The sequence below is a fragment of the Meleagris gallopavo genome, chromosome 2 (assembly GCF_905368555.1).
Source record: "Meleagris gallopavo chromosome 2, MGAL_WU_HG_1.1, whole genome shotgun sequence".
Taxonomy (NCBI): Eukaryota; Metazoa; Chordata; class Aves; order Galliformes; family Phasianidae; genus Meleagris; species Meleagris gallopavo.
This window is the reverse complement of record NC_139405.1, coordinates 78318616-78342567: the sequence shown is the minus strand read 5'-3', so window position 1 is coordinate 78342567 and position 23952 is coordinate 78318616. Positions and strand designations below refer to the sequence as shown.

The 23952-nt window shown below is 42.2% G+C and overlaps 1 pseudogene; it reads left to right on the top strand.

Moving 5' to 3' along the window:
• The first annotated feature begins 201 nt into the window (after positions 1-201).
• LOC146545048 (nuclear receptor subfamily 0 group B member 1-like) lies at positions 202-18357 on the top strand (annotated as a pseudogene).
• The last annotated feature ends 5595 nt before the right edge of the window (positions 18358-23952 follow it).

Here is a 23952-nt window from a genome sequence, read left to right as displayed (position 1 = left end):
ATGTCTGGCTCCACTGGGGCACCTCCAATATATTAGGTTGCTCAAAGCCCCATCCAACAGAGATACAGGGATGAGAAAAGTATCAGTTAAGTAGTTGGTCTTTCTCACCTAAAGAAGATGGCAATAAAGTGGGTCAAAGGAGCTGTGGTAATCCACATACACAAGTGATCTTAAGGGTTTAATAGACTGATTGTTGACAAGATGGTGGAGGAGAAAGGTCAGCATTGTGTAGGATTAAGATGTACTGGGAGTCATTTGATCAGCTAGAATTTTTAAGCAGTTGAAGATGAAGTGTTGTGCATGTAAAATATAATTACATTTAAAATAAGGCTATTGTGGAAGCTGAAAAGTTTAAGTAGGTTCAAAAAGATTAGGCATGTTGAAGGAAGTTAGGATGATCCTTGGCACTGAGTGCAAATGGTATGCTTGCAACCTCTGGCTTGGGATTTCCCTTTAAACCTCTGATCCCAAGCACTTGGAATGTTTTGCCAGAGATGGAATCTCTTACCTTGTAAGGTTTCGCTTTTGGAAGGAGGATATTGGACAGTATGGACTCTTGCTTTGATCCGTTTCAGCAACATTTAAGCTACTTAACAGCAGCCCTGTGGTTGGGGTGTTTTGGGTACTAGATACTTGATTTCAATCTCCGTGCCTGTCAACATGATAATTTTCGTAAGCGGCATTCAAATGTTTGATTAAGATGCATTAGTATCATCTGAAAAGCAATCATGTTATAGCAGGCATCCTGTATACCAGCAACATCGTCTGTATCTCACTGTTATCTCACATCCCACCTTCGACTTCTGAGTCAGTACCTCAAGTAATTATGCCAGTTTTGTAACTTCTCTGCTGAGATCATCCACTATACCTCCAGTAGGGCACCTGGAAGCTAGGAACAGGGTGAAGATCTTAGCTCTGATGCAAGATTAGAGCAAGGCTGCAGGAAATCAAGTGTAGCACTTGAATTATATAGGAGGTTACAGGTTTGATCTGGTGAATAGAAGTTCAACTTCAGGTCCTGTGAATACACTGTAACTTTCCCAGCTCATTTTGTAATTACATGCTGCTGTAGAGGGCACCAGATAATGTTTTGCACATACCCTTTTTGTAGGCTGGCAGCAGCTCCTGCCAACAGCTTTGGTCACTACACCTGGCTGTGTTCCATTAACTAGTTTGGCACACAGTTTGTCATCATGCATGGGCAGGTCTCCCAACAGTCCTGCAAAACCTGTTTAACTGGGCCGGCCTTTCACAGATCCCCCATGCTCATCCTTCCCACAGCCCATTGCCTCATGACTTGTTATATGGATGTTCTTATTCCCAGTTGTATGGCAATAACTGAAAGCTTTCCAGTGATGGTTTCATGGGGGAAATACCAGTTCATAGAACTATAGAATTGCTTAGCTTAGAGGGAACCTTAAATAGGTCGTCCTATGAAGCTGCCCAGGGTCCCATATAACCCAGCCCTGAATATTTCCAGGGATGGGATAGTCTACAGCTTCTCTAGACAAACTGTTCCAGCTCCTCCATCCTGTGAATAAAGAATTTCTTCCAAACATTGAAACTAAATCTCACTTTTTTTGGTTCAAAGTCATTCCCCTTCAATCACTATCAAGCCATGTAAAAAGTCAATACCCGTCCTATTTGTAAGTTCCCTTCAGATTCTGGGAGGCCTGGACACAGTACTCCAGATGGGGGTCTCACAAGGGCAGGGTAGAAGGGAACAATTCCCTCCCTCTCCCTGCTGGCCAGTTTTGGTTGCAGCCCAGGATACTGTTGCCCTTCCAGGCTGCTAGAGCACACTGCTGGCTCATGACCAGCTTTTTCATCCATCACGGCCCCTGAAGTCCTTCTCTGCAGGGCCTCTCAATGAGTTCTCTCATTCCGTACTCATATGTGGGATTGCCTCAACCTACGTGCAATACCTAGCACTTGATCTTGTTAAACCTCATTAGATTCTTGTGTGCCCACTTCCTGAGCGTACCTAAACCCCTCTTTACGGCATCCCTTCCTTCTGTTGTATCAACTGTGCTGGTCAGCTTGATGCCATCAGCAAACTTGCTGAGGGTACATTCAATTCTACTGCCAATGTCATGGATAAATATGTTAAAGAGCATTGTTCCCAAGACAGATATCACTCATGACCAGCCTTCATCTAGATATAGAGCCAGTGAGAACAACCCTCTGGCTACGATCTTCCAGCCAATTCCTTATCCATCAAGTAGTCCAACCTTCTAATCCATATCTTTCTAGTTTAGAGATAAGGATGTGGTGTGGGACCATGCTGAAGGCCTTGTGTAAGTCCAGGTAGCTGGCACTGTTCCATCACAGATGGCCACCAGATCAGTCAGGCATGATCTTTCCTTGGTGAAGCTGTGCTGGCTGTCTCGGATTGCCTCTTCGTCTCACGTGTGCCTTACCATTTTTTCCAGGAGGATCCCCTCCATCATCTTCCTGGGCACAGAGGTGAGGCTGGCAAGCCTGTAGTTCCCTGTCTTCTTTTCTCCCTTTCTTGAATATGGGAATGATGTTTCCCTTTTTCTAGTCCTTGGGAACTAACAGCTATGATTTTTCAAATATGATGGAGGAGAGCAGCTTGGCAACCATTTATCTGCCAGTTGGGGTGTATGTTGTCCAGCCCCATAGGCATGTACACATTCAGCCTCATGAGGTGATTTCAGACTTGTTTTGCATTTACACTGGGAGGGTTTTTGCTGCCCAGACCCTTGCTTGGAAGTTCAGGGACACCAGGAGGTGTAAGAAGCCTGACTCACAAGGTTTTTGCCTGGGTCTTCCTTGCTAAGAACCTCAACCTTCTCCATATCAGAGGGAGCGAACTCTCCCTTTTCATTTGTCAGAGGGGTACATTCTCCTTTGCCTGTGTCTTCTGCCCAGTGTTATCTAAAGAAACCCTTGTTTTTTTTTGCATTCCTTGCCAGATTCAATTCCATCTGCACCTTGTCTTTCACGATCCCATCTCTGCACACCTGACATCTCTATATTCTTCCCAGGCCACACATCTCTGCTTCTACTGCTTATACTTTCCCTTTTTTCTCTTGGTCTGACCAGCAGGTTCTTGCTTAGCCATGCTGGTTTCCTGCCTCCTCTGCATGATTTCTTATTCTGGGTGATGGAGAGCTCTTGTGCTTTTAGAAATACATTCTTAAAGTGCTGCCAGCTCTGTTCCATTCCTTTGACTCTAAGGAAAGTTTCTCAGGGGATCTCTTCCAACAATTATTTAAACAGCCAGAAGTTTGCTCCTGAAGTTCAGGGTCCTGACTCCACTCTTTGCAAGGCCCATGCTCCTTGAGATCACGAACTCAACCAGGGCATGGGCATTGTCCCAGGGCATGGTCGCAGCAGCCCACTGTTAACAATTTTTAACAATCTGCTTCAAATTGGAGAGCACCAGATCCAGCAACACTTCACCTCCAGTGGGTCTGTCCAATATCTCAACCAGAAATTTGTAATCCTTGGACTCCAGGAGTCTCCTGAACTGCTTGCAGCTTGCCCCAGCAGGTATCTGTGTGGTTGAAATCCCCCACCAGGATAAGAGTCTGCAAGCTTAATCCATAAATGCTGCTAACGTTCAAGTTGAGTATCCAAAGGGAGTACATCCAAACACACTTTCTATAACAGCTTATTCATCTTTTATCTTCTTGCAGTAAACTAGAGTTCGGTCTTGTTCATTTTACTTAACCAAAATATCATCTCTTTCTCCCAATTTTGTACTTAGAATCATAGCTTGAAGTTTGTGTTGAGATGAAGTGTGACACAGGTTGACTTTTCATCTTTAGTATCTTCTAGAGCATCGTAGCCCAATCAAGAAATCTCCTTCCCTCAAGATGGGCCAAGCATGTACAAAAGGAATGTATTAACACAGGGCTAGCTCTGCAGAAAAAAATGTATAATCATGAAATGGATTGGGTTGGGACCTCAAAGATCATCTAGTTCAAATCCTCTAACATGGGCAAGATTGCCAATCACTAGATATTCTGCTGTGGATTACTCCTATTTTTAAAAGAAGAGAAGAGAAATGAAATGAACAGGAAAGTTCTGCGTTTCTGCTTCCATGAGGCTTGTTCCAAGGTGAGATGTAACCTGCTCCTTGCCTGCTTTTTCCCAGTCTTTTACCTGCCTGGCCACATGAGTCATGCTCTTCATAGAGGGTTTTCCTAACGTGCCCAGCAACGTGCCTTGGCCCTTTTGCACATCCTGGATAGCCACTGAATGAAAAATGGAACTGTATTTCAGAGGTCATACCAGATACCATTCAGAAGAAAATGTTATTATTATTTGGTACTTTCAGAGAATGTTTTTCTGAGCACGATCCCGGGACCACTTGCTTTTGTTGCCTTAAGCAATTGTCACTGATGACCAATCAAAAATGTCTGATAGAAAATTCTTTTTCTTCACATTTACTACTAAGCTCCCAGCACACAGTTGAAATCCTTGGCTTTGGTTCTGGGTGCTTGACCTGCTCTTTTTACTGTGGGGTTTACTGCAACTCATTTACATCTGAGAAGATTACCACCTGGATGTGAATTACTGCTCTTAAACTGAGGCTGATGTAAAGCAAAGGTTAGCAGTAAATTTCCTTAGAATGCTGTTTCTGTCACTAAGGAAAATATTAGCTGTGATCCTTCACGCTGGACTTGGGCTTTCTTTGCACAGAGCTACTCACACTTCTGAGTCTTCTCAGTGAGATCACTGTTAATGCTATATGTTGTGATCTGTCTTAGTGGCTCATGTAGCTTGCCCTCACCTTTTCCCATTTCAACCTGAAAGAGGCTGTTGTGCAAGTGGATGTTTGTCAATATATGTGTGATTTATCCTGATCTCCTGGTTGTCAAGAGGAAAGGAATTATTTGGGATGCGCTGATTTAAATATACCCGAGCTGTATTTTGCATCACTTTCCACGTGCATCTCTGTCATTACATATTTTTCTTCTAAATCTGGGCATACTTTTCACATGTTACTTTCACCTCAAAATGAGATGGCCTCATCTGTCAACCCTTTCACAACTACGAAAGAGCAGATGTGAGGTCAGAATCAAGGTCCATGTAGCCTAATATCTTGTCTCTGACCAACACTGGATGCCAAGGAAAGAATGCCCTGGGACCAGTGCGCAGTGATGCTGTGGAGACAATGATCAGCAGCTTCCCTTGATTGCATGCGAAGCTCCATGAGTCCAAAGGGATGGAGTTGTGCAATGCTATGCTCGATGTCAGCAACCATCCTGTTTCTGCTCCTTGAAGACATCATAGCCCTCACTGAAAACTGAGACAAAGAATCAGCTTTTTGGAACTTCTTACATGAAGTTACACGTAAGTTTAGTGATCTGTATTTTTTTCCTCAGTTGTCTTTTTTTGTATGACAGAACATCCTATTTCTTTTAATAGTCTTTGCAAAATCAGTCTTACCTTTTAGATGAGAACTATTTGGTTTTGAAAAATTCTTGCCATTATGGAAAGTTTTCATTCTTTTTATGGCTGCAGTTCATGCTCTTTCAGATTTTAAAAATCAAAAACTTACAGCATTTTTTTTTTGCCTGCTGTTTTATTTTAGTCTTCGATCACTTGCCATTTCTCAAAGAAAATCTTGTAACTCTTCTGTCCTTCCCTGAAAGGAACTCCAAATGACTTCTGCTTTTACAGATTTGGGGGCAATTTAGTAAAAAGAAATGTTGCTCCCAGGTGGTCAGTACTACAGTTTTTCTTCCCGAGTACTGAACTATATGCAGGTGTTGTAAGAGTACAATGTCTATGTACTCTTTCTAAGGCCTCACATTTATTTTAATGAAGTTCTTTAACTGCTTTGATTTCCCCTCCATCTTTACTAATATTTGTATCAGTGCATTGGAAGCTTTCACAGAAAAATACTCTGAAATAGATGATTTTGACAGCTAAATTAAGAATCCATTTTTGAACTTAGTTTGCTCTTGTAAGGAATGCTATATTTCTTCCTGCTGTGCCAGATGGCTGTAGTTTTGATTCCTACTTACCAACGCTTCTCTGTGTAACTAGGAACTCTCCTTCTAATAAATACAACTTGTTGTAGTTCTGGTCTTGTGTTACCAACTCTCTCCAAAGCTGCTCAGCAGATTAAATCATGCTAGACCAACGTGATTGCCTTCTATGAGGAAATGACTGAATCTGGGAACAAGGGAAGAACATCTACCTCAGTTTTAGCAAGACTTTTGGCATTGCTATCCAAAATCCAAATCCGGATACTAGGGACTGTATGGACATCCAGATGGGTGAAGCACAGGTTGGCTGACTGGCTCAAGGGGCAGGGGCTGCTAAGTTGTACTTCAGAGACTCCTGCAGTTCTCTGCTGTTTGCTTGCCTCCAAGTGTTGGGGTGCGTCCAACATCTTTATCAGTTGTCGGGAGGAGGCCATGCAATGCACTCTTGTTAAGCTGGAGATGATGAGGTCTTAAAGGTAGGGCTGCCTTTCCAATGCAAGCTGGAGGAACAGGCCAGTGGGAACTCTGTGAAATGCAGAGAGGCCTAATGCCAACCCTACCCCTGTGGAGAGAGAGCCCTGGGCATCAGGATGGGCTGGGGCTGCCCAAGACAAGGCCACGATGGGCAGGCAGCTGAGCACAGGCATGAATGACATCCACACCGCATGGTTTTAGCAGAGCCCTACCATGCAGTATTTAGCAGAGGAAACAGCTATGCTTAGCTGATTTTAGTTCTACATTGCCCATCACTCTATAATAGCAGTGTTACTTGCCCTGTGGGCTCTGAGCAGTGAGCTCAACTGGGTCCACTGTGCCAGTTTTGACTTAAAAAGGAGGGATTCGTTTTGAAATGATGTGACCTGCGGGCACTGCGGCGAGTTTCTGAGCGCTTTGCATCCACCTGAGGGCACCATCGCCTTGCTGAGAGCTGAGACACAGCTAACAGCGCGGATGGACTGTTCCCTGCGTTCGTAGGGAAATCTTTCACAAACGACTGTTTTATTTAAACAAACTGAAAAACAAACCAAACTCCTCCATTTTGTGAGATCACCTATTTCAGATTGGAGGAGATTGCTTTTTGAGCTTGTTGCTTAGGGGGAGCACAGAAGAGGTGTGTGCTTCTCTGGTGAGTACTGCAGGCCTCAGAGCTGTGCCAAAGCAGTACTGAGAGTCCTCTGCTTCACTATCTGTGTGCTGCATCTAATTGTATGCAGATTCAGTGGTCTGAAATGCAAGGGCGACATCGCTTCCAGATCTGCTCTTGTTATTGGTGGCCCCGTTCTGTGGGCCTTGTCTTCCTCAGTGACTCATCTCTTCCAGCGCAGGTGTAATTTCGCACTGATAAAAGGCTGTAGCCAAGTCAGTATGAGCCAGCCTGAGCTAACAGGGCTGCTTGTGCTATATTCAATATGTGCAAAGCTGATTTATTTTATTTTTTAGGGTAAAAGGCTTTAGCCATTTGGGCTGCATGACGTAAGTCTAAAGGGTTGGGAAAAAATGAATGCCTGTTGTCATTGGGCAGCTGCTTGCTCCCTGTATATTTGCTGTTGCGTTCTCAATTCTTGGTGATTTTAGCTTCATCAGCAAGGCCGGTGACCAGGTTGCGAGGGTTGGTGCTGCTAGTCATGCTGATGAGTGCAGAGAACTGAAGCAGCAGCCTGAAAGTCTCAATTGTGTGACTTAGGGTGAGGAGTAACTTGCTGCCTCCATAACCTCTGGAAATACGTGGACTGGAAGCTCCTTCTTATTAAACGTTTGAAGAAGGAATACTGATAGAAACAACTCCCTAGCTCAGGTATCTGCACTGCAGGTTGTCGTGCCCATTATCCCGTTCTGTCAGGCCAGCTTATGTTCTGCAAAGAAGTCACAATTATGGGCTGTGAATACATACTGGAGCATCTATGTGACACGCTTTTAAAGCAGTTAGCCACATGTGTCACAGTAGTAAATGGTTCCTGTTCATCAGTCTCTAAGAAAGGGCTATTAAATTGTTGAAAAAGACACTGTGAAATATAGTTGGCTGTTTTTGTGGGGTGTTTCTACCACATTCAGAATCTCTTAGGCTCTCTCCTGGCTGTATGGTAACTCCATGTATATTAACTCTTGGAGGCTCTGGCTTAGCTCTGCTTCTCAGCCTTCAGCTCCTTTCCCTTCCTGCCCAGTTCCTCCATTCATGCCACAAAATCCCTCTCACTCCTTGTTTTTTGCATGAACCTATTGACTTAGCAACCTCTACCTGCCTTGAACCTCAGTGCCTCATCTTCTCCATTGTGTGTACTTCAGATGAGTTCTTACTTTATCATACATGGTCCTCCTGGTCAGCTGCTGCAGCTGCCACTTCTGATGCTGTGAGATACAGACCCCATTTTAGTTACTGCAGAGCAATTTTTCAAACCTATTTTGTACTTCTAGCAGTATCTTGTATGGAAGCACTGCCTGAAACAAACTTGGCTCCCTGTTTCATTTTTCACATAGAAATCCTGTTCATTTAATCTGTCTGAAATCCTTATATAGGGTGGAAGATAGGGATAAAGGTGTGAAGGAATTATCAGTAAATTTAGATGAAGATAAAAAAAAGATAACAGGCTCTCTGCCTGTTGTGAATATAAGCTGGTAAATCAAAATTACATCATGGGGAGGTGCAGCAAGAAGGGATCAGTCATAGGTGATGATAGCTGGGGAAAGCTGCTCCTGGGTTTTCTCTTGGACTGGGCAAAAGCACAACAAAGCACACACTATGACCTAATTAAAAAGGGCAGCTTAAATACAAGTGTGAGTAAATAATCACTTTTTATTTATTTATTTATTTGGTGTCTTTGCAAATGTAAAGGCCTGGCTTCATTAAGGGTAAAGTAAAGACAAGGTCATAGGAATCCTATTTGAGGTTCAATGTCAAATGGTACTGACTGCACAGCAGCTGTATAATGTGAACATGATCATGTCAGATTGAAGATTAGTGTTTTACATTAAACTTGTTGCATAAACAAGGTGGGATTATGTGCTTGTTTTGAAATAACATATTTAGCACGCACATTCTGTTGTTGGATCCCAATCAAAGGTTAACTACAGCCAGTTGTAATATTGTCTGTTATCAGCTGTTTTTTTTTATCTGTGAAGTCAACCTGCACGTAGTTCTCTGTCCTTGCATGTTGCTATAATGTCTAGGTAGCTTGCTTTACCTTTTAGGTGGTCAGAGTGAAAAGAAGTAATAGACCTCTGGAGATCATTGTCATATCAAGAGTGACTGGGTTCATGAATGTGACAGGTCTGTGGATTACACTGATGGAAATCAGTTCCATGATTGATGGAAAGCACATCCAAAACCAAGCACTTGTTGCATAGTTTCTTGTGGATATCGGTGCTACAAATGCTTTATTAGAAGATTTTTTTTTTTTTGCTAGAGAAGAAGGCATAAGAAAAAAAGATTAAAACAAAAAAATCCCCAAGGACTCTTCTATGTTCTTATTTTTTCTATCATTCATATCAAAGGTTTCATAGTGAACTCTTAGCTTAGAGAGTGAAGTGATAATTTGTAATAATGAACAACAATAACCTGTCATAATATTTTTTCCAAGATATTTATTTTTTTGCTCTCTTTAGTTCTCCCTTAGTTCTTCCTAATTTCTCCACTTGTGTAGACTTCAGTGTTCAAATTTAACATGTAACAGAGTGCAAAAAGACCTCTGTCTTTCACCCTTATCTTTCTTGATACTAAAGCAGCTGTGTAACCATGTGGCATCTGAATCATAGAATCATTAAGATTGGAAAGACCATTAAGATCCTCCAGTTCAACCACCAACCCATTCCCACCATGCCCACTAACCATATCTGTCAGTGCCACTTCTACACAGTACTTGAACTCCTTTAGGAACGGTGACTCCACCACCTCCTAGACAGCCTGTGCCAATAATTTTCATGCGTGTTACTGCAAATGGCAGAAGTGCAATAAAAAGGGAACTGTAACACTACGCTGTTACTGCACCATGTAAGTCATTTACTTTGAACACATCAGTACTTGTGCACATATACTTTCATCAAAACGCTCTCAGTTTTCAGCATGAGAACAGTCTGATCTTCCAAAGACCTCTTAAAATCATAGAATCATAGAATGGTTTGGGTTGGAAGAGACCTCTAAGATCATCTAGTTCCAATTCCCTGCTATAGGCAGGTACACCCCACTCTAGTTGCTCAGTGCTCCATCCAGCCTGGCCTTGAATGCCTCCATGGAGGGGGCATCCACAAAATCACTGGACAACCTGCTCCAGTGTCTCATCATCCTCACAGGAATTTCTTCCTAATATCTAGTCTAAAACTACCCTCTTCCAGTTTAAAATCATTTCCCCTTGTCTTGTCATTACCTGTCCTTATCAAAGGTCCTTCCCCAACATTCCTGTAGTCCCCCTTCAAGTACTGGAGGGCTGCTATAAGATTTCCTTGTAGCCTTCTCCAGGCTGAAGAGTCCCAGCTCTCTCAGTCTCTTCTCATAGGAAAGGTACTCCAGCCCTTTCATCCTCTTTCTCTGTTGTTATTATGATTATTTAATAGAGTGAGAATTCCTGTCTTCTACTTGTTTTTCTGTTCTTCTGGTGCCTCAAAAGACTTTTTAGGTGCAGACATATTAGCAATCGTCTAATCATCTGTGCACCCTGAAGCATAATTTCAAGCAGCAAGTGAATAATGCTGGCTAATTAAATGCTGAACTTCTTCTTGGGTTTTTGTTAAACCGGAGTATACCATGGAAAAATGAATTTAGAAAAGAAGTTCTTTCAATATATATATTTAGCTGATGCTCGTGGCACTTCATACATTTCTGCTGTCACCTGTGTGAAGATGAAGCAGATAGGGGAGCTCCACCAAGATCTCTCCCTCCCAGGATCCTCCTCAGGTTTTGGCGCACATAAAGGTAAAGGTAGGGTGTCAGTGGTCAAGTTAAGAGCAACAAAAATAATTACTACTCCAATGACTGTACTTTTGCTGGAAATCATGATATCTCATATTTGGAGAAATGCAGTAAAAAGAGTTATCTTTGCTGAAATATTTGTGCTGGGCTTAGTTACCGTGTACACTATTTGCATGACCTGAAGTGATGAAGAGAGCCTAATCTCAAAGCTCCTGCAAAGATTCTTGTTTGAGCTGGTGAGACCCTGCTTCTGCTAAGCCAGAGACAGGGGTTTCGCCTCCTTCAGAGCACACTGTCGTCCTCTCCCATCAGTGAACCATCTCATTTTCCTATCTCCCAGATAATTTGTCTCATGTTTTATGAAGCTGCAAAGACACTCTGTGGAGTCTGGTGGATGTAAATGAGCCCAGGACTCAGTAGGAGCACAGATCTCTGAGGAGGTGGCCTCCTGCAGGATGTGTCCTGGCATAGCATGCTTTGTCCCAGCAGCCTCTCCGAGGACGGAGCTGGGAAATGATTTGAGGTAACCGTCAAAATATTTTCAACCCGTGTATGTGGTTGCCAACAGCTCCAGTCTCAAGTGAGATCAAGCTATGTCAGTTGTCCACGCATTTTGCATAAAACGTGATTAGCAAGTTATGTGTATGTACAGAATAAAAGGTTTAATATGAAGCATTTGTATGCCAGAATCTGAGCTTTCCTCAGCTCAGCTCTATTTCACAACAAGCTGAGAGTTTATTTGAAGTCTTGGCCAATCATGGAAAAGGCTGTGACTTTCCTGAGGGAACAAACTCTCACACTGTCCAAAGCATGTTCCCATTTTCACAACAGGAGGTTTCAAGCTCTGCCTTTTCTGCTTCATCTAATGAACAATAAGTATGTGAGGCAGGAGGAAGTAGGAAGAGGAGGAGAGATTTGGACCAGAATGACCATCGCTCTAGGTACAAACACCTCATCACACACAAGCTTGAATGTATCCTCCTGTGACGCTGCCACAAAGATTTCAGCATTTTATCATACCAATCAGGGGTTGAAAGGGATCTTTGACACTAATCTAAGCACTCTGCAGACAAGTGCCTTTCTTTTTCATTGTGTCTTTGTGTTCTGTCTTTGTGTTGCAGCTGAGCTGATTGATTTAGATTCTGTAATCCCTTTGGCACGTTTTACATGAAACTTGCCTTACTGAACGTGATTTCAAGTAAATGGTTGAACACTGAGACAGTCTTCCTCCGAGAGTGGTAGATGTCATATGCTTTCTCAATGACAGTTCTATAATACACTTCCCATGGTAGTGGAAGGACAAAGAGTCATACATCCAATTATTTTTAAAGGTGGATTTGAGATTTGCAGTCATCTGCCTAGGAGAGATACTCTTCATCATCCACTGTACGCTAGGAGCAGTCACTGACATATGTCACAATAACATCGGGCAGTCCCAGATTCTGTTGGTCCCAAAGGAGAACTGTGTGCTAAGACTAGAGCACATGCTTGATTTCTTGTCCACTGGTTTATAATGGCTTTGACATTGGTACATTGCATACGTTTTCATTTCTAATTACCTAATTCTATGTTTCATCTCTAATTACTTGAAGATTTCCTAAAAGATTTTAACAGTTTCCACTGACTTTAAAGTCAGTTTAATTTTAAAGTATTCTTTAAAAAGTGGTTAAGTGCAGATTTTTGTGAGGCAAAAGGACCAAAAATTCTGTTTAAAAAAATATGATTGTTGCAAAAACCCTCAGAGCAATTTTTCAGAGTGACAAGAGTAACATATGTGTCAGAATGAGCAGCAGTCAATTTCACAATGCTAAAATCTCAATATTGTATGAACAAAGCATTCATTTGTGGATGTAGAAATAGTTCCAGAAGAAGACCAGAATGTCTTCTGAACCATCAAGTCAATGGCATGGAAGTGCCTATATCTTGAGGGCACTTTTGTTTCTGTGAGAAACTCACACCTCATTTATTTAAAAATGAAATGAAAATACTAAGAATTATTTTGTTGGACCACAGTCTGTTTGTTATAACCTTGCTTATTTTATCGTATGTAAAATGTGAAAACACAAATATATATACACCACGTATCTAATCTGCCATCAGCTAGCTAATCTGTGGTATATGTAGAGATGCTAATCACTAGATTTGATACTTATCTTCAAGAATATAAGATAGATTTCAGTTTAATATGATAGCAGGCTTCATACTCTGTTTAATCACTTCTCTCAACCACTGTTTTCAGCTCTTGAGCCAGCTTTCCAGCAGGAGAGGGCTACTGGGAAAAGTTATCTTTTCAGCGCCACTCTGAAGACAGCATTGCTAGCCATGAGCATTTTCTAACTTAGCTTTTTAAAAATTGTACTCATTCTCTACCTTATTTTCCAGCATTTTGCATTTGACGAGCAAATAAGTTGTCTATCTTCTCAGATTTAAGAAGGTAGGTGGTTCTTGTCCTGGTGCTGATAAGAGGAACTGCACAAACCATTTCTCTGGTGGAAGAGCTGCAGCAAAGTGTCTGACACTATCTGCTGTGAGGCCATTTCTGCTGTGTCAAACAGTGTAAAGCCTCCAGATTCATGCCTCTTTCCATAAACTGCTTCAAATGAAACCTTGCCTTTAATCCTGGAGAAACTGCCCAGTAGCAGCAAGTGTGCATTGTGTATGAAGGGCCAGAATCATGTGGGATATGGTGCTCAGGGACAGGATTTAGTGGTGGGTTGTTAGGGTGGTATGGTTAGGTTGAGGTTGGATTTGGTGATCTTGAAGGTCTTTTCCAACCTGAGCAATTCTATGATTCTATGGTTGATGTGGTTTTACAGAAGGTGGCTCAGGCACTATATTACCAGGGGCAGGATAAAACTGTTCCATATCTCACCAGGCTGCTCATCACAGAAAGATCTTATTAATCTAGCTGGAATTGTTTGCTTGCTCTATGTAGCCAAGAGAATCCCTTGTTTTTTTTTTATGTATTTGCATTCATGGAAATGCACTGTTGCTTTAAATTTATTATAGGGTGAAGTTGTTGCCTCATCTTTTGGGAGAGGAGCATCACTGAGCTGTACTTACACAGTAGTCTCAGGTTTGGATACAGATCTAGATGGCACAGATATGCATTCTGATTTGAAACATTCTTGTTCTGTAAGTTCCTAAGCTGCAAAAGAATAAGGATAAGGAAAACACTCCTGATAAGTGTGGTATTTGTCTTTCTTCCTGAAGCACTCAAGTTTGGCAGCTACCAAGCTAAAAAATCTGTGTGAGATGACCCTTAAGCTTCTATATTATCTGACAAACTCTCTTCAGCCTTCCAGATATTCTACTGGGCAAATTAAGGCTATGGGTTGAGGGCCAAAAATACTACAAAAAAACTAGTTTACTGAAAAATTCCTCCTCAAAAAAGATTTGGCAGCTAGTAGTGAGTTGGGCATCTTGCCATTGGGAGCACCTTTAGTGGAAGCTCAGAAGATGAAGAAGTCATTGTAGAAATTTTGGGACCCAAATATAAGTGCAAAAGAAAATGCTTGTCTCAAAGAAGTAATTCTTTGTCATTCTGATAATTTCTCCTGGAAATCACACAGCTGATAAAGTACCTAGGAGGATGTATGGCATTTTCCTCTGTGTATAGACAAGCATTTAATTTTATTCTTTTCTATGTATATTGCTAAATATTCTCAAAATCTGTATCCCACAATTTAATGATTTTCTTCCCGAAGCAAAGTTGGTTCCTTAGATGCTGTCACTATGTCACCCAGTGTAAGGTAATATAGATTTTACCTTAAGGCAAATCTTAAGTCATAATGAATTAACCATGTCACTCATTTTCAGTTAAAAAGCAACACAGCAGCCTCACCCTCGGTAGACGGTAGGAGGGATGGTGTGTGGTTATGTGATAGGAATGTCCCAGATGTGTGAACAAGGCTCCCTCCAGAGCAAGAACTCTGGAGAAGGTAAGCCAATCTACATCATTTGAGTGTCATTAATAAGGCAATCATATACTATGCCAAGAATGCATAACTTTCTATTCTTTCTTTCTTTATACCTTTGGTATTTCTACACATAAAACTTGGGACAGTAGTTGCAGAACAGACTCACACAAACAGTTGCATCCTTTCACACCTGCTGCCAACTTGACCCTCTTTTTGGTGGAGAAGGTGGCCCAGATCAGCACTACAGTGGCAGTGAGTCATTAGGTGAGTTATGAGTACTTTAAAGTAAATGGAAAGACTTATTGACTCCAGCTCACTCTGGCTCAGGTCCTCACTCCTTACATGCCTGCTGCTGGCTGTGCTGTAGCAGTGTGCTATACTTGGGACTGCACCAAATGGATGCTTGAAGAATTCAGTTGTTCCATGATATTTCTTGCTGCGAGTGGTTTATAAGCTGCTCAAAGGCTGTAGTGTCTTGTATTTATTTCCAACATAATTCAAATGCTGATTCTTAATGTTTAATGTCATCCAGATGGTCTGTATTGCACTGTGTGTCTGTACTGCAGCGTCAAACCAGTGCAATTCTTTTCAGTGGAAGTTATTTTTTCAGTATTTCACAGTAGAATTAGGCTGAAAGCAATCACCAGCTTTATTCAGTGTGATAAGAGGAGGATAAATCCATCATCTGAAATTGCTTACACAGTTTAACTAGCAGGCATTTTTCTTATTTCAGTGGATAAAATAAGATTTTCACTTAACAAGGAAAAAAAAAAAGCAGCAAAAGCGGTGTTACATTCTGGATCTATGCCTTCTGCTGCTGGCCCAGAGACAGCTGAGAGCTTCACGAAGCCTTGCTCTCATCTCACAGAATCACAGAATCACAGAATTGTAGGGGTTGGAAGGGACCTCTAGAGATCATCGAGACCAACCCCCCTGCCAAAGCAGGTTCCCTACACCAGGTCGCACAGGTAGGCGTCCAGGCGAGACTTGAATATCTCCAGAGAAGGAGACTCCACAACCTCCCTGGGCAGCCTGTTCCAGTGCTCCGTCACCCTCACCGTGAAGAAGTTCTTACGCACATTCGTGCAAAACTTCCTGTGCTGCAGCTTATGTCCGTTTCCCCTCGTCCTGTCTCCACGTACCACTGAAAAGAGACTGGCCTCACTGCTATGGCCGCCACACCTCAGATATTTATAAACCTGGATCAGGTCCTTTCTCAGTCTTCTTTTCTCAAGGCTAAACAGACCCAGTTCACTTAGCCTTTCTTCATAGGGGAGATGCTCCAGGCCCTTCACCATCTTTGTGGCCCTCCGCTGGACTCTTTCCAAGAGATCCCTGTCTTTTTTGTACTGGGGAGCCCAGAACTGGACACAGTACTCCAGATGAGGCCTTACCAGGGCAGAGTAGAGGGGGAGGATCACCTCCCTCGACCTGCTGGACATGCTCTTCTTAATGTACCCCAGAATGCCATTGGCCTTTTTGGCCACGAGGGCACACTGCTGGCTCATGGCCAACCTGTCGTCCACCAGGATGCCCAGGTCCCTCTCTGCAGAGCTCCTCTCCAGCAGCTCATCCCCCAGCCTATATTGGTGCATGCAATTATTCCTCTCTAGGTGTAAGACCCTACACTTGCTTGTGTTGAACCTCATCCGGTTTCTTACTGCCCAGCTCTCCAGCCTGTCCAGGTCTCGCTGAATGGCAGCACAGCCTTCAGGCGTGTCAGCCAATCCTCCCAACTTCGTATCATCAGCAAACTTGCTGAGGGTGGCCACTATCCCCTCATCAAGGTCATTGATGAAGATGTTGAACGAGACCGGACCCAGCACAGACCCCTGGGGGACACCACTGGTTACAGGTCTCCAGCCAGACTCTGCACCACCAACGACGACCCTCCGCGCTCTGCCAGTCAGCCAGTTCTCAACCCACCTCACTGTCCACTCGTCTATCCCACACTTCCTCAGCTTTGTTATAAGGATGTCGTGGGAGACAGTATCAAATGCCCTGGATGACTCCAGGCTACAGCAGCTATCTGAGGCTTACATATGGCCCAAGCTACCCCTTCTTTACCTGCTTTGCAGCAAATGAATTTGCACAGCTGCTGTTTTATGATCATTCTTACTAGTTTAGAAATATTTTCCATTAGCCTCAGGAAAGATCTTCTATATACATGCAGCACATTTTCAATTGACCTCTTAGGTTTGGATTGATGTTTGTACAAATCTTAGTGTTTGCAGGCCTCAGCTCCAAGAGAATTTCAGGGAGCTGCTAGAAGCAACAGTGCTAAATCCTTTCTGGATTGTGGAATACCTCACATACTCCTGCTCCGCATGGTTTATTTCTTGTTAGGACCACTAAAACTGGCAAAGGGACAGGATAAGACGCAGAGCAGTCCAGATCTGGGTTATGAGATCAATAAGATTCCCAGAAATGCAGGTGTAGCCACACGGCTAGGCTAGTGTTTGGGCAAGAAATGTGAAAAAATAGGCATGGCATAGCTTTCTCTGTGCCCTAAACAAATCCCTTTGGAGAGAGATTGATATCAGTCCGTACAGGCATTAGGTCCCCATTTCCTCCAGATTATTACAGCAGAAATTCCAAGTTGTAAAAGCAACTTCAGACTACCTTCTTTTTCAATGACAGACATTTCTAACAGTGACTCAGATCCTTAGAGAGAGCACTGAGGAGTCAAGACTCAGGAAACACCTGCACTTGAGACTGCAATGAAGCTGCTGCAGTGCTTCTGTGTGGCTGACTGGGTTACTGATTAATGATGCCTGGTCTGGGCCAGCAAAAATCTCTGAATGGGAATACATGCCCAACCCAGGACCAAACAGGTCCTGACTCTCCAATAAATTCCAGAAGATGTTGGCATAGCTCAGCTAGATAGCATTAGAGAGATCAACATATACATAGGCAAAGTACCCAGCTGCAAGATCTGCTCTAGGATTCAGATAGTGGGTAGGAGAAAGCAGCAGTAAGATTGTCCCACCAGGGAGCAACGGCATGGCTTGGGAATGAACTACTCTTACTGGTTTTGATGGAAATCTATGGTCTTTGGTCTGCCAGCCTGCAGGCTACTTCACACCACTACCTCTATCTTGCTGACATAACCTACCCAATTTAGATCAGTGCTGGAATATTTCTACTTATTCAGACCACAGCCTCAGCATCACTTGGTGGATAAACAATGCTGTCAATGTTCTCATTCTCTTCTGTGTCAAAATTATCTTCTATTGCTATTTCAAAGCCGAATTTAACATAAGGGAATTCTAGATTCTAAGGTGCTGCTTACCATACTGCCCAATTCAAATTGTTGAACTATGTGTATCTTCTTTTTTCAAAAACTACATAATTTTTGTTGCTTTCTAGACAGAGCAGTAGTTTGATTAAGTATGTCTCAATGACATTCAAAGGATATCTAGCCAAATTTGCTTGGATTCTTGACCTAATCACCTCTCTTCAAGACATTGATGTAGATGGTATTGAAAATCATTTCTTCAGGTTCACTTTGGGGGAGGCTATACTAAATGAAATAATTGTAGAAACCCTATATATCAAACCAGACTGACTTTGAAAACAGATGAACTCTGTGCTCTGACGTACCCAATTTTGAAGAGATGAGAGGATTTTATGACTATTAAACATGTTTCAGACAAATTATTAACACATTTTTGTAAGCCATATTTATTTTTTGTCTGATGAAATCATCTTCTAAACTTTAGAACTAGAAGCAGAGAGCTAGATGCATTTCCAAGATTCCATGTGCTTTCAAAAATCTTTAACACAACCAAAGACTTTTTCTAGCAAACATTGATTTTGTGCTAGGTCCAGCTGTATTATTTCTAGTAACTATTCTTATAACAGTTTAAACATCTTTCTATATAGTTTTGGCTATCCAGAAGTTTTTGCTCTCAGGCAGTAGTAAATTATATTCAGTGCACCACCAATTGAAGATGGATAGATACAAAATAGTACATAAAAGGCTGCTCACTGGTAAAATCAGAATAAATCCTTATGATTGGAATAGATTTGGGATATCATTCCCTGATCGCTCCCTGACTCCCTTTTCTGTTTCGCTGGAAACTCAGACATTGGCTATAATTGTTAGTTGGAGACTCACTGTACTAACTCCTTTCCAATAGGTTGTTTTTCTGAGTCTTGCACTAAACTGTGGGCATGAAATCCCTCTCCCATTATTCACAAAGTCCTTCCCTGACTGAGGAACTGAACCACATGGTTCAAAAATCTGTTTAGCAAACAAAAGCCATTGTTCTATGTTGTTTCCAGGATGGGAGTAATGAAGATTGAGAGCTACTGTATCATGCCATGAGCAGCAGAACTAACGTAGCTCAGTTTGCTACAGATTTAAGACTTTTCCCTTTCAGCTTGCCCTGCATGCTTCTGCAGTTACCCTATCTTCCCTTCAAACAGATAGCAGATGTTGTTCTGTAGGCAGCAGAAGTAATGAAATGTGTTCTCCTACAGATGTGTACAATCTACTCTTCCATTTCTCACTTGCAAGAATTCCGTGTCTCCACCTCCAGGTGTGCTATGGTGTGTCCCACAGCATCTTGCTGTCTCCTATCTATCTGGCTGGAGCAGAAACAGCATGTGTTGGGGTTGGCATCAGGCAGTGTGTATGCTGACTGGTCATTCATCAGGATGATGAAAACAACTGTTGAGCAGTACCAAAAGAGTGACTCAAAAACCTCTCAAGACCTAACAGCTCATACCTTCTGGATGCCACTAATGCTCCACATCTGCATGTAGCAGTGCAGGCTGCAGGTGCAGGGCCTGCTTGACCCTGAAGATGCATCTTCTGCAAGGAGAATGTGAAGAAGATCCCTGCTCTGATCTGCAGGTTTCCACTGGTAGTGGGAAGAGAGTGAAGAGGGGAAGAAAAACAGCCTCAGTTCAGTGGGAAATGTGAGGAGCTTCAGATAGTGGAAAAAAAGAGTGGAAAACATGTGAGAAGGGAAGTAATCGTGGGTGGTTACAGGCAGGAGAAAAAAGGGAGATCAAGAAAGCAGAAATTTGGACAGAAGGATCTTGTTAACCAGGCTAATTTCTGTGTATTGTCCAGCTTATCATTATAAGCCAAAGGCCTGCTCAACAACTCACCAACACTCTGAATGCAGGGCAGGGTTCAATATTCAGGAGCTGTTAGTCTGAAGCTCGGGCTGCTGGGAGCACATCAGACAGTCTCTGGTTTTAGCTTCGCCTCTTATGGAAATCACGTAACAGGTTTTGACTTCGACTTGAAGGTACACAATGGCTTCAATTCAACTTACTCTGAATTGGAAGGCACAGTGCCAATCACCTCCCATCACTTGACTCACTGGAAGACAACACTCGGTTTGCTGTGTAAACAGCTGTCTGAAATGATGCCTCATGCTCCACAGTGAACAACTCCGACTTTCAAGATATAATTTTCCACCACGCAGCCAGACACTGGGCTTCAAAGGGAACTCCCTCAAGATCTGGTTAGTACTCATGAATCTCATCCTGCTCTGAATTCAAGATTCAGTCCTTCAACAGCTCTTAAAAATAAAACACATCTTCTTCAGTATCTATGCAATTAAAAAACTCAACAACCTTGAGTTAAAACTTCATGTAACCAAACATTCCTCTGCTTACAGACTTGACACTAGAGCAACATAAATGTTAACAGTCATTTGCTTGACATCCTGTTCAACGGGGCTAATATACCACTGTCTTGCTGAGTACAACGTGAGAATCTGCATGTAATGTAATCATGCCTCATATAAGGGTGGAAGCTGTGAATGCGCAAGAGGCAAGCAGAAGCAGAAAGGCAAGGACTGAGAGCATAGGATAGGTGAAGAAGGAGGGAAGGTGCAGCTCAAGGCTTTAGAAGTCAAGGGAAAAAAAAAGCATTGGAATGGAAAAGCAAAGCTGGAAATTAACGGATAGAAGAGGGAAGATAAAAAACCATTCCCCTACCCTGAACCACTCAAAAAGAAAAAAAGAAAAAAAACAACTCTGAGGAGAATAAGGTTTGTCACTATTTCCTTAGCTTCTGGAACTGATATCAGAAACAGAAACATGCATTCTCCAGCTATGAAATCCAGTAGCAGAGTATATGCATTCATACCCCTCTGGTGCCCATAGATGATGACATTACTCCCATGCTTCACGAGCTGTTCTGATGGCAACCTACCAAATAAAGTACCAGGCTGATGACCCAGGGGGAGTTTTCACTCAGAAATACCTCTCCTTTTTTAGTTGATGACTTTTAAAAAACATTGCATGTTGACCCATTTAAACAGCTAGAAGAAACATATACTTGCAAAATCAGGAATGAAAAAGTAAATTTAATTTGTTAGCAAAACTTTACTCTATCCTCCTTCTGAATATTATCATAAGCTCTTCTAATGACTTGATTACAAACTTTAATGGTTTTGCCTCAGGGGTACCTGCCTTACTTGGGACAAAGAATGGCCTGTGTTCTGGGAATTAGTTTTGACTGAGCAACAGGCTAATCTGCTGTTAAGTCTCTCCTTGCTTTCCTTGCAGAATCCATAGTGCAGAACCTGGATTACAACAGGTCTGCAGCCACAGTGCTCTTACAGTTAAATGGGATGAATAGCATTTTACAGAGTGGGGCAACCACATAAAGGTAATTGGCTTTATTTGTCAGTTCAGAGTGGTGAGCGTCCCATAATGCTGCTATTGAGAGTGTTATGTGAGGAAAAAAAAAAAAAAAAAAAAAAAAAAAAGGAGTTAACTTTTGCTAGTGGCAAATACGAGGGGAGGTGTGATTTGCAGAAATCGGTGGGTTCCCATAGTAGCAATAGTGGTCACAATAATCTGTGTCACACTTCCAAAATGCCATATGGTGTTGTAAGCACTGAAAAGTCAGTCCCCATGCTACCAATATGCAGGAAATCTTTTGATGTCTCTCACTTTACTGCCTTTATTACTCCTTTGTAAAGCAGCTGTAATCATATTGCCCTTCTTGTGACAGATCTGTAAAGGTATTAACCAAGTTTTGTGGTGTATGATGCACCTGAGCACCTTAAAATGTCACTCCAAAAATGAGTAATTCTGTGTTCTGTGCCATGCTCTATAGCACACAGTAAAACAAGGCAGAGATCTACACACGTTACAGGAAGAAGAAAAAAAGCTGATGAAAAAGATGATTTAGGAAGCACCGAGTGAGGCAGTGATTCCATGGGAAAAATAATGTGCCATTAGTTATGGTGTGATCCAGCTTGCAAGCAAATCTCTGGAGTACGGAAAGCTGAGCGTGCTCAGAGGGATTTGTGCCTCACTTGTCTGAGACACCTGTCTTAGGTTGGGTGAATCACACTCTGAGGTGCTTTATCTCTGCCTAGTGACACAGCTGTGGAGCCTACCTGGCCATTTGAGATTCAGTGCTTAACTTTCAGATGTTAAAGGTGAGATTAATCCCACCTTTGTGACATATGCAGAGGTGATCTGGATCCAGTTCGCATGTGCAACATTAATTTTAATCTCTTCTATTGTTAGCATAGCCTGACTTTGCAGTCTTTATCTCCTTCAAACAGTTGCTTCTAGATTTATGTTTCCAGCTAAAGTTGCATTTGCAATAAAGAACAGATCACTGATAATTCAGTGATTTTGGTCACCTTCCCTGAAAGGAATAAGAAGACCCACAGTTCTCTGAGAATAATAATCTATTTAGTTTAATAATACCAGACTTCAAAGTCACAGGGGACATCTCACTTTTGTATCTCTATCCTGTATAGAGATATGTCAACACTTCAATGGCTTTTCAGTTGGATCTTTCGTAGGAATGAAAGTGCTTTGTTAAAATTAACGTTTCACTTTTGTGAGAAAACTGTTATGAGTCACATTCAATCTCAGTCTTAAATATTGTTTTCTTTGCACCTTAGTCAATTATTATAGGGTATGATGATGTGAAAAATATGGTGCTGTATTTTATATTAAAAACACACAAGGAAATGTATGCCACATTTTCTATTGTAGCTCTGCTTACAAAGTAGCCTCAGTCAGGGGAAAAAGCCATGGAGATAAGTTTCTATAATACTGACAGAGGCCAAAAGAGCCTCAGATTTTTTTAATGACAAAAAAGATCTCACTGAAGACATCATTGCCAATTGAACTGAAATCCTCACTCTTTTCCAGTGGGCTAGGACAGGAGAGGGTGAGGCTGTTGTTCAGTTTTGCTTGGGCTTGTTATCAACTGTTGTCCCAGGTGAGGTTGATTTTGAAAGTACAAGTTGTCATTCTTCCTGCTTACCTCCTTTCCACAAACACACACACACACATTGCCTGGGGGTAGCAGAAATGTTGCAAGATGAAGCACTGTGCATGTCAGATAAGATAAGGACTTCTTCACTACAGAAAGGTACGGTCACAGCTTTCTGCTAGCAGGTAATATCAGGGAGCCGAGAAAACATTGGGTTTCAAGTAGCGTGGGAAAGATCTCATTTCAGTCACAGAAGAAATGGTGTGAGCCATGCATGCTCACACAAAGATAGATATTTACTAGGAGAGCAGGTTAGAAATCCATTGTGGCTGAGACAGCAGTGAGGACAGCAGGAGGGGAGTTTGCAAGAGAAAGTTATTGTTTATGCAGATGCAGTGGAAGATCTAGCAGCCTTTTTCTGCCAGGATCTGGCAATTAGGAATAATCTGTCATTTGCCAATACTTGCCAATATTTGCTTCCAACTATATAAATATCAGTCAGTGCACTGGAACATGATGATGTAGTAGATAGATGTGGTGCATCTATCAGGGATTGTACTTCTGTGGAAAAAGTAACAGTGGCATCATCTTCATTGTTCAACACTGTCTGAGAACTCAGCACAACTGGGAGAGCTCTCTTTTTTCCTGGTGACGTCATACGTAACGTTGGTGGACCAGACTGATAGAATCACAGAATCGTAGATGTTGGAAGGGACCTCTGCAGAATAAACCAATGAACTTCATACCTGCATGCAGAAGTGACCAGAGGGATGTTACACATGGCTGCATAGCATATGGCCACGATACCCTGGATTGGTAAACACTGCTACTACCTTTCTTCTTGAGTCTCAGTCCCTCCAGCCCTGCTACATCCAGCTTTTATGGTCTCTGCACTCTCAATTTTAAGTGGTTTTCACACTCCTCTGATACACCAAACATGTGAGTGCTGTA